Source organism: Pleurodeles waltl, chromosome 8 (genome assembly GCF_031143425.1).
Source record: "Pleurodeles waltl isolate 20211129_DDA chromosome 8, aPleWal1.hap1.20221129, whole genome shotgun sequence".
NCBI lineage: Eukaryota > Metazoa > Chordata > Amphibia > Caudata > Salamandridae > Pleurodeles > Pleurodeles waltl.
Genome location: NC_090447.1, coordinates 563,277,418 through 563,289,879, shown reverse-complemented (window position 1 = coordinate 563,289,879; position 12,462 = coordinate 563,277,418).

Below are 12,462 nucleotides of genomic sequence, written 5' to 3'. Positions count from 1 at the left end.
ACATATAGCCCAAAAAGTGCAAAGCACCAACCATTGGTAACTGGTCGCATGAGATTAGGACAAACATAAGGTCTAAGCGTGACCATGATGGAGTGAGGGTCAGATACAAGGCAAGGTTGGTTCCAGTAAAAGAGTTACCTTCTGACTTACAAGATTTCTGAGAGGACAGAACCATCAGTGGGGTAAGGCAGAAGGCTAGGTCCGAAGACAGACTCATTGATGATAGGTTGACGAAGCCGTTAATGGAGGCAGGAAAAGTTCTGAGTCTGGAGTTCATACCTAGGAAGTTCTCATCATTGACGCGATGCCACTCAGCGTCGGGTCTGGAAAAGATTTCTACCTTCGGACTTAGCCCCATATTTATCAATATCAAACCACCTTGCTGTGCAGAGCTGCATGAAAGGGAGAGGACAGGAATGCACTGCATTTAACATTATATGGAGCATCCCTGCTCTCTGCCTGCGCTGGCGCACAAATTACTGCCTATCATCAACATAGCCACCCTTTGGCAATGGTTCAATTGTGACTGTGTTGTAGGCAGGATTGTGTTTGTGTAGGAAGGGGCATCTTCGTGCGGAAAAACAATCCTCTGAGGCATTTTCCTCTTGCTAACTGTACTGCAGACTGTGGCACACTTAGAATGAGAAAACAACAAGGAGAAATACAGATACTTTCCTCATTATGCCTCTGGTTGGGAGGTATACCATTCGGATGCATTCCCAGGTTTCCCAATGTGTGTAAATCTGGGAATGTGCCAAAATCTTTGTGGAGATGCATGGGAACACCCATACTCCACCCATTGTGTGCCTTCCAGTAACAGAGTAATGCAAGGCAGTGATTCACACTGCCTTGTGTTACTCTAGATTTATCAAGCCACTCAGGGCCACACATGGTGGCCTTGCATGGATTGATAAATCTCATTTAGGTTTTGTGTACCCTTGTGTGGTGCAAGGGAGATGGAAAACCCTGATAAATATAGGTCTTAGTCTCTTTTTGGAAGTTGGATTCCTTTAGTGCGGCAAGGCCGTAGGCTGTAGCCAGAGAGGGTTTCTCAAATACCAGTCAGTGCTGGGCCCACTGAATTAGATTTGCTGCTGGAGGGAAGAACATAATGGGAGCTGTGGTGAAATATGGCCCACTGGCAGCTTGCCTTGGCAGTCTTGTCTCAGCTCTCTAGTCAGTTCCCAAGAGAAATCCTGTAAAAAAGCATCAAAACCCCAGGTTTACAGTGAAAATAGTCTTTAGGGAATTGCCAAAGTCAGGGCATGTTCAACACTAAACTTTTACATGTCATTATTGTAAATATCATGGACCCTGCCGAATGGGCATCTAAGACCTACTTAGGGGTGATCCACCAATATTCAAAAGAAGGTTTAGGCCTGACAAAAGTTTTGGCACTTCAGATGTACAGTTTAAACATGCACAACCAGTTACAGGTGGCAGTCATGTTCTGTATTGTCACTTTGGTAGTGGTACAATATGTGCTGCAGTCCACTAGTGACATTTACCTCACAGATCCTGCTTAGATGTTGTACCATATACTAGGGACCTATAGGAAAATTAAATGTGCCTATTAGGAGTATTACCAATTTTGACAAGGGTCAGAGAATATGCATTGGCTCCTGGTTAGCAGGGTCCCACTGCAAAGAGTAAAAAAGACAGCAGAGTCACTCCAAGCAATGCAATCATACAAAAAGAGGAATTTTCCTATGGTTACACATAGGACAACTGCTCCTCCCAAAATACCGCCTCCAACAATTTACACATTGTTTGATCATAGTCATCTTCTATGCTGTCACGTTTATTGTAAGGCTTCACTACAACTGTCCTGTTCTTACTCAACTTTATAAGAGCTTTATATTCATCCTTACTTCAATTTTATACACTCCATGATGATATTTAAACAACTCATCCTATTCTAATCCCTTAATCTTTAAAACCATTATTACTTCATTACCTATCTCTATGTATAATGGGTTGAAACTAGATGGGGGCATCAACACTTATTATTTTGCCTATTTTCACACACCCTACCCATAAAATATTTCTTCAATCAAATATTCCTAAAAATCTCTCATAACTTTTTCTATCTTAAATGTATGGATTCTACATTTCAGAACATAATTTAAACCCTTTCTTAAAATAGCTAAAGCAATACTAGACAAATTCCTAGTTCCCTATTAGATAAATGTATCCTCTCATCTTCCTTCAATATTTCTGACACAATAGATTCCCATGCTTTTTAAGATATAACTATAGTCACAGTTAGACATTTGAGTGGATGTTGCATTCCAACCTTTAAAACACCTAGTTATATCCTAAAGTCATCCCTTCATGTGGTTGTGTGCCACAATATTAAACTCAGCATTATTAACCTGCCCATATACTGACTTCACAACATAACTACCAATATATATCATATGTAGGGAGGTTTGAATATACTATTCTTACCTCACATCTACTTTCCTTGACAATATGTTGGTGTTAGACCTGACAGCCTGACCCTAACTTTTTGCCTACCCCCTTCTTTTCTGACCTAGTTTCTGCTGGTTTTAAGACTCATTGTACTTTTCTACTGCTAATCAGTTGTAAGGTGCCTGTGCTCTCTCCCCTCAACATGGTAACATTGCCCTATCCTCAAGTGACATATTTCATTTACTTAGAAGTCACTTGTAAAGTGCAACATGTGTTCCCAGGGCCTATAAATTAAATGTTATTTGTAGGCCTGCAGCATTGGTTGTGCCACCCACTGAAGAAGCCCTTTAATCATGTTTCAGGCCTGCAGTTGCTGAACCTGCGTGTGAAGTTTTACATTCCCACACCGATCTGGCAAAACATTTTTTTGCCAGCCCCACATCTTCTCTTTTTATATATAATAGTCACCCCTAGGGCAATCCCCGGACAACCCAGTGGGCAGGGTTCAATATATTTTAAAGGCAGGACATGTACCGTTGAGGTTTATATGTCCTGGTAATGAAAAACTCCCAAAGTCGTTTTTCACAATAGGAAGGTAGATAGCTCCTATAAAATAACATTGGGATTACCATGTTACATTTTATAAGTGTAATTCCCAATCTGGAAGATATAAACCTTTCTAGAATGGTGTCTCTGGAATCACAATTTAAAATCACAATTATGTGGGAGTCAATTGTTAAATTGTACTTCTGAAAATGTCACTTTTAGAATTTTTGCATTTTCTGACTTTAGTCGTTACACATTGCATAAAATAAATACAAATATTCCCAGAGGGTTAATCAGTACATTGCAATATGGTAGAATAGTGCCATTCCGGTCCTTATCATTGTTCAAGAGTTATTTTGCTGGTTTTATCCTTCAATAGTATAACATAGCTAGATTCCACTGACTTATAAGTAGGATAATTAAGACAACTATATGTCGATATTTTACTCAAGAAAACAAAAATATATATATTTTAATTGAAAGAATTAATTGATATGTAAATACATTGACTCAGGTCAAAGCTTATGAATCTTTCAATAGTACTTGTAAAAATGTTCAGTCTATGGTTGCTGGTCACATTTCCTCTGCTGTCTTACCTTTCCACCCTGAGGTAACAATAGAACTGGGCAACAATGTACTTTCTCTTGGTCAAGTTTTCAAAAAAGCCAAGACTCCTTTTTAGTTATTTTATGGCTTCATGCATGCCTTTTAAATTACATTTGATATATTTCAGCCTGTGCATATTCCAAGCCCTCTTCAGGACTTAAAACAAGAACTCCTAGTCATCTCTACAAGATACACATAGAAATACAGTAGTTCTGAAAAGCAAATAGACATCAATCTTCTGTAGTCAGCACAATATAAAAAATCTGCATATTTGCACATGCATGCCGTAACATGTCAATAATAATATAGTTATCATAAATTAAATAGGTTAATTGGAGATCTATAGCAAACCCCATACTGATAGTTACAAACCAAATTTCTTTAAATAAACCTGACTATTACAAACTGAATGAAAAATGATCAGGTACTGAATAATTTAAACCAACTGGGGAGTATACTATTAAACCTTAAGGCACACAGGGCCTTTTCCTTTATGGCATACTTGTATAGTATGGTCCAAAGTTATAAGTATCTGGTCATGCTCTAATAGCTGTCTGTTAGGACAACCAGACTCAAATCCTTATGTTAATTAATTCATGCCATATTTTGATCAAGACTAAGACAAAGCTGATCAAATCACATGAGATGTGTTTTTACATTCTTTAGTGAAAAGAAACCACCTTGGAATGGAAGCTGGCAGACCTATCGGGGAGACAATGGAAAGTATAAACTATTTTCTGTCATATTTACATATTTTGGAAGGAAGTCAGTGAAAGTCCTGGCCCCTTGATATATCTCCATAAAAAAATTGTTCTCCATAGATTTACATTTTTGATTTTAGTTATTTAATCATTAGGGAGGTAATTTAGCTTGGGTAGACATTGCTAATCATTGCTAATCAAAGCCAATTATTTCTGGACAGCATTTCTAAAAATGGCCTATGCATTGCAGTGACGATGTAATAAGTAATAGTTCAGGACTCATGAAACCTATATACTTCATTTTGGTGTTAAAACATAGGATTTGGGGGTCACGTAGACTATACAGACAGAAAAAAACTCCTCAGAGCAAACCTTTCACCATTTTCTACATGGCAGCTCTATAATGATGTGTTTTAGGAATCAAATTGGTGACTTATTTTAATATTGTTTTTGTTTTAAGTTTTCCGTTGATTCAAATTCATAAACATGAATGGAACAGGTGGTAGCAGAGGATCTTTACATTTTGAGTGTTGCTTACTACAAAATCTGAGGACTTCATAAACAAAGAAAAATGTGCCATATGCCAAACTAATCCAAACAAAAAGCTAACATCAACTGCTGCTGGACAAAAGAGAGTTTGAAATGTTGCAGAAATACAGCAAGATGAAGTTCACAAAAGATTGAGACTGATGGGTGAAGAGGATCAAATATTGTATCATTGTAACAACAAGGGCTACAAGTCATATACAATGAAAAAAAGCCTGGAAAACAAATTCATTAAAAAATACCAGAAACCAGTGAATCACAACAAGAAACCGAGTCTTCTGAGAAAGCGATGACAGCTAAACCCAATGCCCATCCACTTAGAAGATCGACGGCTACCCCTCCTCCACCTCCAAGCCAGAACAAGGGCCAAAGAGGTTGACAAAAGAACAAAGTACAGAGTGTGTGAGTCTCAAAGGGCAAAATTGTTTTTATCTACAGCTAGTTTCTTTCAAGATGAAGTTTTCATTCGAGTAGCTGATCTAAACAGCGTGGTGAATGTGTTTGCAGCAGATGTGTATGCCCACCCAAAGTACATGCATGCATACATTTGAGAATATGGATGTACAATGAGCACCTAGCAGCAACGTAACAACCAGCCTTCAGTTAAGTTTGTACTCTTTGAAAAAGAAAGTGAAGTTTTAAAGCCACTCTTGAGTATTGGCAACAGGTTCACACTCAATGAGATCAGAGAAATAATGGTCAACATTGATGAAACTTTATGGATCCATAATAATGAAATCATTTTTTTCTGGTTAGAATGTACAATAACAGAATTTGTTTTTGTCAATCTAGCAAAATAAATGAGCCACTCATGGCGTTCTCAGCTGATTTGACTCCTGACGTTCTTGCTGCCAAAATAAGATAACGAGTTGCAGTAAAATCAGCAGGAACTATTTTAAGAAATGACCTAAAAGATTTAGGGGCATATTTATACTCCGTTTGCGCCGGAATTGCGTCGTTTTTTTTGACGCAATTTCGATGCAAAACTAACTCCATATTTATACTTTGGCGTTAGACGCGTCTAGCGCCAAAGTCCATGGAGTTAGCGTCATTTTTTAGCGTGGACACCTACTTTGCGTTAATTATATGCAAGGTAGGCGTTCCCGTCTAAAAAATCGACTCCGAGGCATGAGCGTCGGATTTATACTCCTGGGCAAAATTCACGCCCGGGAGTGGGCGGGTCAAAAAAAATGACGTACGGCCGCTTTTGCACCGTTTTTTTGCGCCTGCAAAAGGCAGGCGTTAAGGGACCTGTGGGCTCTGAAGGAGCCCAGAGGTGCCCTCCCATGCCCCCAGGGACACCCCCTGTCACCCTTGCCCACCCCAGGAGGACACCCAAGGCTGGAGGGACCCATCCCAGGGACATTAAGGTAAGTTCAGGTAAGTGTTTTTTTTTATTTTTTTTTGTGGCATAGGGGGGCCTGATTTGTGCCCCCCTACATGCCACTATGCCCAATGACCATGCCCAGGGGACAGAAGTCCCCTGGGCATGGCCATTGGGCAAGGGGGCATAACTCCTGTCTTTGCTAAGACAGGAGTCATTTCTATGGGGGTTGGGAGTGAAAAAAATGGCGCAAATCGGGTTGAGGCGAAAAAATTGCCTTAACCTGACTTGCCCCATTTCTTGACGCCCAAGCCCCATATCCCCCTACGCCGGCGCTGCCTGGTGTACGCCATTTTTTTTCACGCACACCAGACGGCGCCGGCGGCTAACGCCGGCTAACGTCATTCAATAAATACGGCGCCCGCATGGCGCTTCAGAATGGCGTTAGCCGGCGCTAATTTTTTTGACGCACAACTGCGTTAGCGCAGTTTTGCGTCAAAAAGTATAAATATAGGCCCAAAATTTTGGGCTTAATGAATAATTTTGTGATGCTCTAGAGTTCTGCGAATCATGGGAGTCAACAAATATGCCTTACATTGTCTTAACATTTTTTACATCATTGTTTAATATGAACAAAGCAAAACTGTTACAAACTACAGTTCTTGAGTTCAGAACAGAGCCAATAACATTGATGATGGCTTCAAAGATATAGGTGAGGAAATGGAAGATAGTCCCATGAACTAACGGGCTTATGCTGTGCAAATGTACTGCTTTTCCAAATCATGTTTTATGAATGAATTCACAGCAAAAAGAAAACTTTGCTACTCCCAATGACTGCCCACTCAATCTATGACAAGTGCAAAAGTAGAGAGCTAGTCACTTCAATGAATAGGACCGGTGTATCAACAAGTTATAAAGACATAGGCGGTCATTACAACATTGGCAGTAAAAGCCGCTTACCACCGTGCAGGACACCGCCAACACACCGCTGAGCCCGCAGAAATCCGCCACAGCTATTAAGACCCACAGCACGGAGTTCGCTAAAATTCAGACACCCACACAAGTCCGCCACACCAAAGGTCAGTGATAAACTGGCGAAAACAAAACCTCCACCGTCACGCCAACAGAAATACGCCCACACTATCACGACCCACGAATCCAAGCGGCGGTTTTTCAACTGCGGTATTCCATTGTCCGTGCTCAAAATACACACACATTTACAAAACACAGCCACATTGGTCAAATCTAAATGCACACACCTGATACACATACACACACCACTCCCACACACCCAATACTACATAAAACACCCACCCACATCACCCACAAACCCCTATGACCAGAATCACCAAGAGAAGGCCAAAGAGAGACACCACCATCAACACACTAGCATCCACAGGCACACAACACCATCACCCACATAACTTCCACGCACCTCACAATACATACCACTACATATCAGCACACTTATCACCACACACACCACCCCACACATCACCAACAGCACCCCATGGCACGGCAAAGACACCCCAGGTTCTCGGAGGACGAGCTCAGGGTCATGGTGGAGGAAATTGTCCGGGTGGAGCCCCAGCTATTCACAGGTGCAGTACAACTCCATTGCTAGAAAGATGGAGCTATGGCGAAGAATAGTGGACAGGGTCAACGCAGTGGGACAGCACCCAAGAAATAGGGATGACATCAGGAAGAGGTGGAACGACCTACGGGGGAAGGTGCGTTCCGTGGTCTCAAGACACCACCTTGCGGTTCAGCGGACTGGCGGCGGAGCCCCACCTCCTCCCCCACAACTAACAACATAGGAGGAGCAGGTCTTGGCGATTCTGCATCCTGAGGGCCTCGCAGGAGTAGATGGAGGTATGGACTCTGGTAAGTCAAATCTCTCACTATTTCATCCCCCACCCAACCTGCATGCCATCACATACCCCCATCCTCACCCCCATCACTCCAACTCCTCACAAATGTCCCAATATCACAAACCACACATCCCAACACCAAGCCCTGCATGCAACAACAAAGCATGGACAACCAACACCAAAGCATGCCCACTGCACAAACCCATACACCCCCTAAACCATCCTCACACAAGGTCCCACACAGGAATGCAAGCACTGGGGTACACGGTCAACCACCCATTGCACACCATGGCACACACATATGCAATAATCATGCTTTTACACCCCTGCAGGACCCCTACCCAATGTCACTGCACAGCAGGGTCCAGACATGTCCACACCAGCAACAGAAGAGGCCGACAGTGATGACAGCAGCTCTGTCCAACTGGATCTAGATGACCAGCCCGGCCCATCGTGGACCTCGGGACAGTTGGTTCCCATCACACAGTCACAGGCCACTACAGAGGTTCCCCCCTCTAGAAACACCAGCACAGCACCCACCCAGCGGGCCCATACATCTGTCCCCAGGACACGTCAATCAGCAGTGTGTCCACCACTACAGGGAACCCAGGCTAACCCACCACCCCAACAACAACAGGGACCTGGGGGCAGCGGTAGTGGGCACACGGTCCAGGGGACGGAGGCCCAGGAACACAGGGGAACTGGGAGGGCTGCTATGCGACAGCGGGAGGACAGGCCAAGGGAACCCACTCTCCACGACACCCTCTCCAACATCATGGGAGCCTACCACCACTCCCAGGAGACGATGGCAACGGTACTGGCCAAGTTTCAGGAGACCCAGCGCCTGCAGGAGGAACAGTATTTGGGCTTCAGGGAGGAACTCAGAGCCATCAATTCCACCCTGGGCACCATCGTAGGGGGGCTGAAGGAAGTCCTCAACACCAGGAGGGACACTGTGGCACAACAAGGGTCCCCTTGACACTAACCTGGATGATGAACTGCCGATCACCTCCGCTGGCGCTAGTGGACAGGAGGCACCGCCACAGGACCACCACACCAGCACCGCACCCCCTGCAGAGGGAGAACCACCCCGCAAACGGTCCCTGAGATCCAGGACAAAGACAGAGGACGATGCCAAGACCAGCGCTAAGAAATGAGACCACCCTGAATGTCATCTTTTTGTCCCACTTTGTCACCCTGTCTATCCTCAAACTGCCCCAGCTCCACTTCCTATGCCCATTTGGGCAATGCACCTGTGAGACCAATAGACTGGACTCTGCCATGGACACACCTCCACCATCACCCCTCCCCATTTTCCAACCCCCTCCAATATTGAGCACTTAAATAAACACCCTAGAAGCACAAAACAATCTGGAGTCAGTCTGTGATTTCGAATTAGTGTATTATCAATTACTGTGGAAAAAATCTCTTACATTTGGAATGTCAACATACCTATGTCACACAGCTCTAGTCCATGAGGAATCAAAGCAGATGTCACACAGTGGGACCCACATCTGTGAAATCGTAAGGTAAAGTGACAACTCAGTGACCATACACTGGGTGAAAACGACAGACAGTAGTGAGGTAGTAATGTGAAAGTACATGTAGTAGGAAGGTTTGTATTCTTACCTGTGTCTCACTGGAAATATTGCAGGATCACCGAGTCCCTGTTGTCGATGTCCTCTTCTTCTGCTTCCTCGTCTTCACTGTCCATAGGCTCCACAGCTGCAACAACACCGCAATCTGGACCATCCTCCTGCAGAAAAGGCACCTGTCGTCGCAAAGCTAAGTTGTTAAGCATACAGCAGGCCACGATGATCTGGCACACCTTCTTTGGTGAGTAGAATAGGGATCCACCTGTCATATGGAGGCACCGGAACCTGGCCTTCAGGAGGCCGAAGGACCGCTCGATTTTCTGCCTTGTTCGCCCCTGGGCCTCATTGTAGCATTCCTCTGCCCTTGTCCTGGGATTCCTCACTGGGGTCAGTAGCCATGACAGGTTGGGATAACCAGAGTCACCTGCAAATGGCGAGGGACAACTGTTAGACACACATTAACCTGCAGGGATATCCCCAGACAACCATTCCCACTGACTTGCTTCCAGGTGCTCACCTAATAGCCACACACAGTGCCTCTGGAGTTGACCCATCACATAAGGGATGCTGCTATTCCGCAGGATGTAGGCATCATGCACTGAGCCAGGGAACTTGGCATTAATATGGGAGATGTACTGGTCGGCCAAACATACCATCTGCACATTCATGAAATGATAACTCTTCCGGTTTCTGTACACCTGTTCACTCCTGCGGGGGGACCAAAGCCACACATGTCCCATCAGTGGCACCTATGATGTTGGGGATATGTCCCAGGGCATAGAAATCACCTTTCACTGTAGGCAAATCCTCCACCTGAGGGAAAACGATGTAGCTCCGCATGTGTTTCAGCAGGGCAGACAACACTTTGGACAACACGTTGGAAAACATAGGCTGGGACATCCCTGATGCAATGGCCACAGTTGTTTGAAACGACCCACTTGCAAGGAAATGGAGCACATGCCAGCACCTGCACTTGAGGGGGGATTCCTGTGGGATTGCGGATAGCTGACATCAGGTCTGGCTCCAGCTGGGTACACAGTTCCAGGATTGTGGCACGGTCAAGCCTGTATGTGATGATCACATGTCTTTCCTCCATTGTCGATAGGTCCTCCAGCGGTCTGTACACCGGAGGATGCCGCCATCTCCTCACATGTCCCAGAGGACGGTGCCTATGAAGGACAACAGCGAGCACAGAGTCAACCAACTCAGAGGTACGTACCCACAGCTTACACAGAACACGATTCATAATCCGAAAAGTGGCCTGTATGTGTGTAGAGTCTAGGCCTAGGTATGTGTGACGCAGTTACAAATTAAGCCATGTGGGCCCCTGAAATGGCGGCTGCCTGACCTCTAAAGTGGGACAATGGGATGTGAGGTAACTGCACTGGCGCTGTACACCGTTGCGGTAGGCGTTCGAAGACCGCAGCGCAATGCTGCATTGGTTAACATAGGACCCTATGGGTCCCAGGTGCCAATGACAATGTACACCTGCGGTGACGGTACGCACCGCTGCGGACGTGACCGCCATTTTCTATCCATTCAATCACTCAATACCTCATCTTCGACAGGAGAGGACCTACACTGCAAGTGCTGCTGTGACCTCGGTCTGGAAGAGACAATGGCTCGAGTGTCTGGGGAAAGGGCCCCTGCCTTCACATCGGAGGAGTTGGAGAAACTCGTGGATGGGGTCCTCCCCCAGTACACGCTACTCTACGGTCCTCCAGACAAACAGGTAAGTACACTGGGAGCATGCTGTATGGGCTATGCCTGTGTGGAGAGTGGTGGATGTATAAAGGAAGGGGGGAGAGTGCGGCGTGCATGAAACGACAGTGAGTGCATGTGCCACGTGCCAAGGGTAGGGATGGGGGCCAATGACTGTGACGGTGCAGTTGGTAATAAGTTTCTCTTCCCCCTGTACAAATCATGTAGGTCAGCGCCCACCAGAAAAAAGATATTTGGCGTGCCATCGCCAAGGACGTCCGGACCCTGGGGGTCTACCACAGACGGAGCACTCACTGCCAGAAAAGATGGGAGGACATTCGCTGCTGGAGCAAGAACACGGCGGAGGCTCAGCTGGGGATGGCCTCCCAACGTGGGACGGGTGCCCGTCGCACCATGACCCACCTGATGTTCAGGATCCTGGCAGTGGCATACCCGGAGTTGGATGGGCACTTGAGGGCATCACAGCAGCCACAAGGGGGTGAGTATACTCTCATTCTGCTGATTTAGCGCGCAGTGGAGGTGTTTGGGTGGGGGAGGTGGGCTGTGGGTTTCCCTAGGCCAGGGCGAGTTTAGTAGGCAAGGTCTCTCCGTAAGGTAGGCCATGTGGCACCCCACCCCACCTTTGTAGAGTGCCAAGTACACCTAGTCATGCCCCTGTGTCATCCATGTGTGCAGATGTCGTCCATAGCCTAGTAGGCCATGGGATTGCACAGTGGAGCCCAAGAGCGCAGCGTAGTGCAGGGGGCTTCTGTGTTTGTCGTGTCCACCAACTGTAGTGGTAATGCATGCACTCAACATTTCTTCTGTCGTTCCCCCCCTTTTTGTGTTCTCCCTGTTCTTGTGTGCATTAGCATCATCAGGTGGAGGAGCAGTGGCACCGGAGCAGGAGGGAGCTGCATCCCACATGGCCCTGGAGGGCGTAACTACGGACTCGGAGTTCACCAGTGGGATTGAGGGCGAGGGGAGCTCCACGGCGGGGACAGGAGCTGACACCAGCGACACGGACTCGTCCTCTGATGGGAGCTCCCTTGTGGTGGCGGCAACATCTGTGCCCCCGCATCTACAGGTACAGCCGCCACCCCCCTACCAGCACCGCCCTCCCAGCAGCCCCTCAGCCTTTGCCCCGTGCCCGCTCA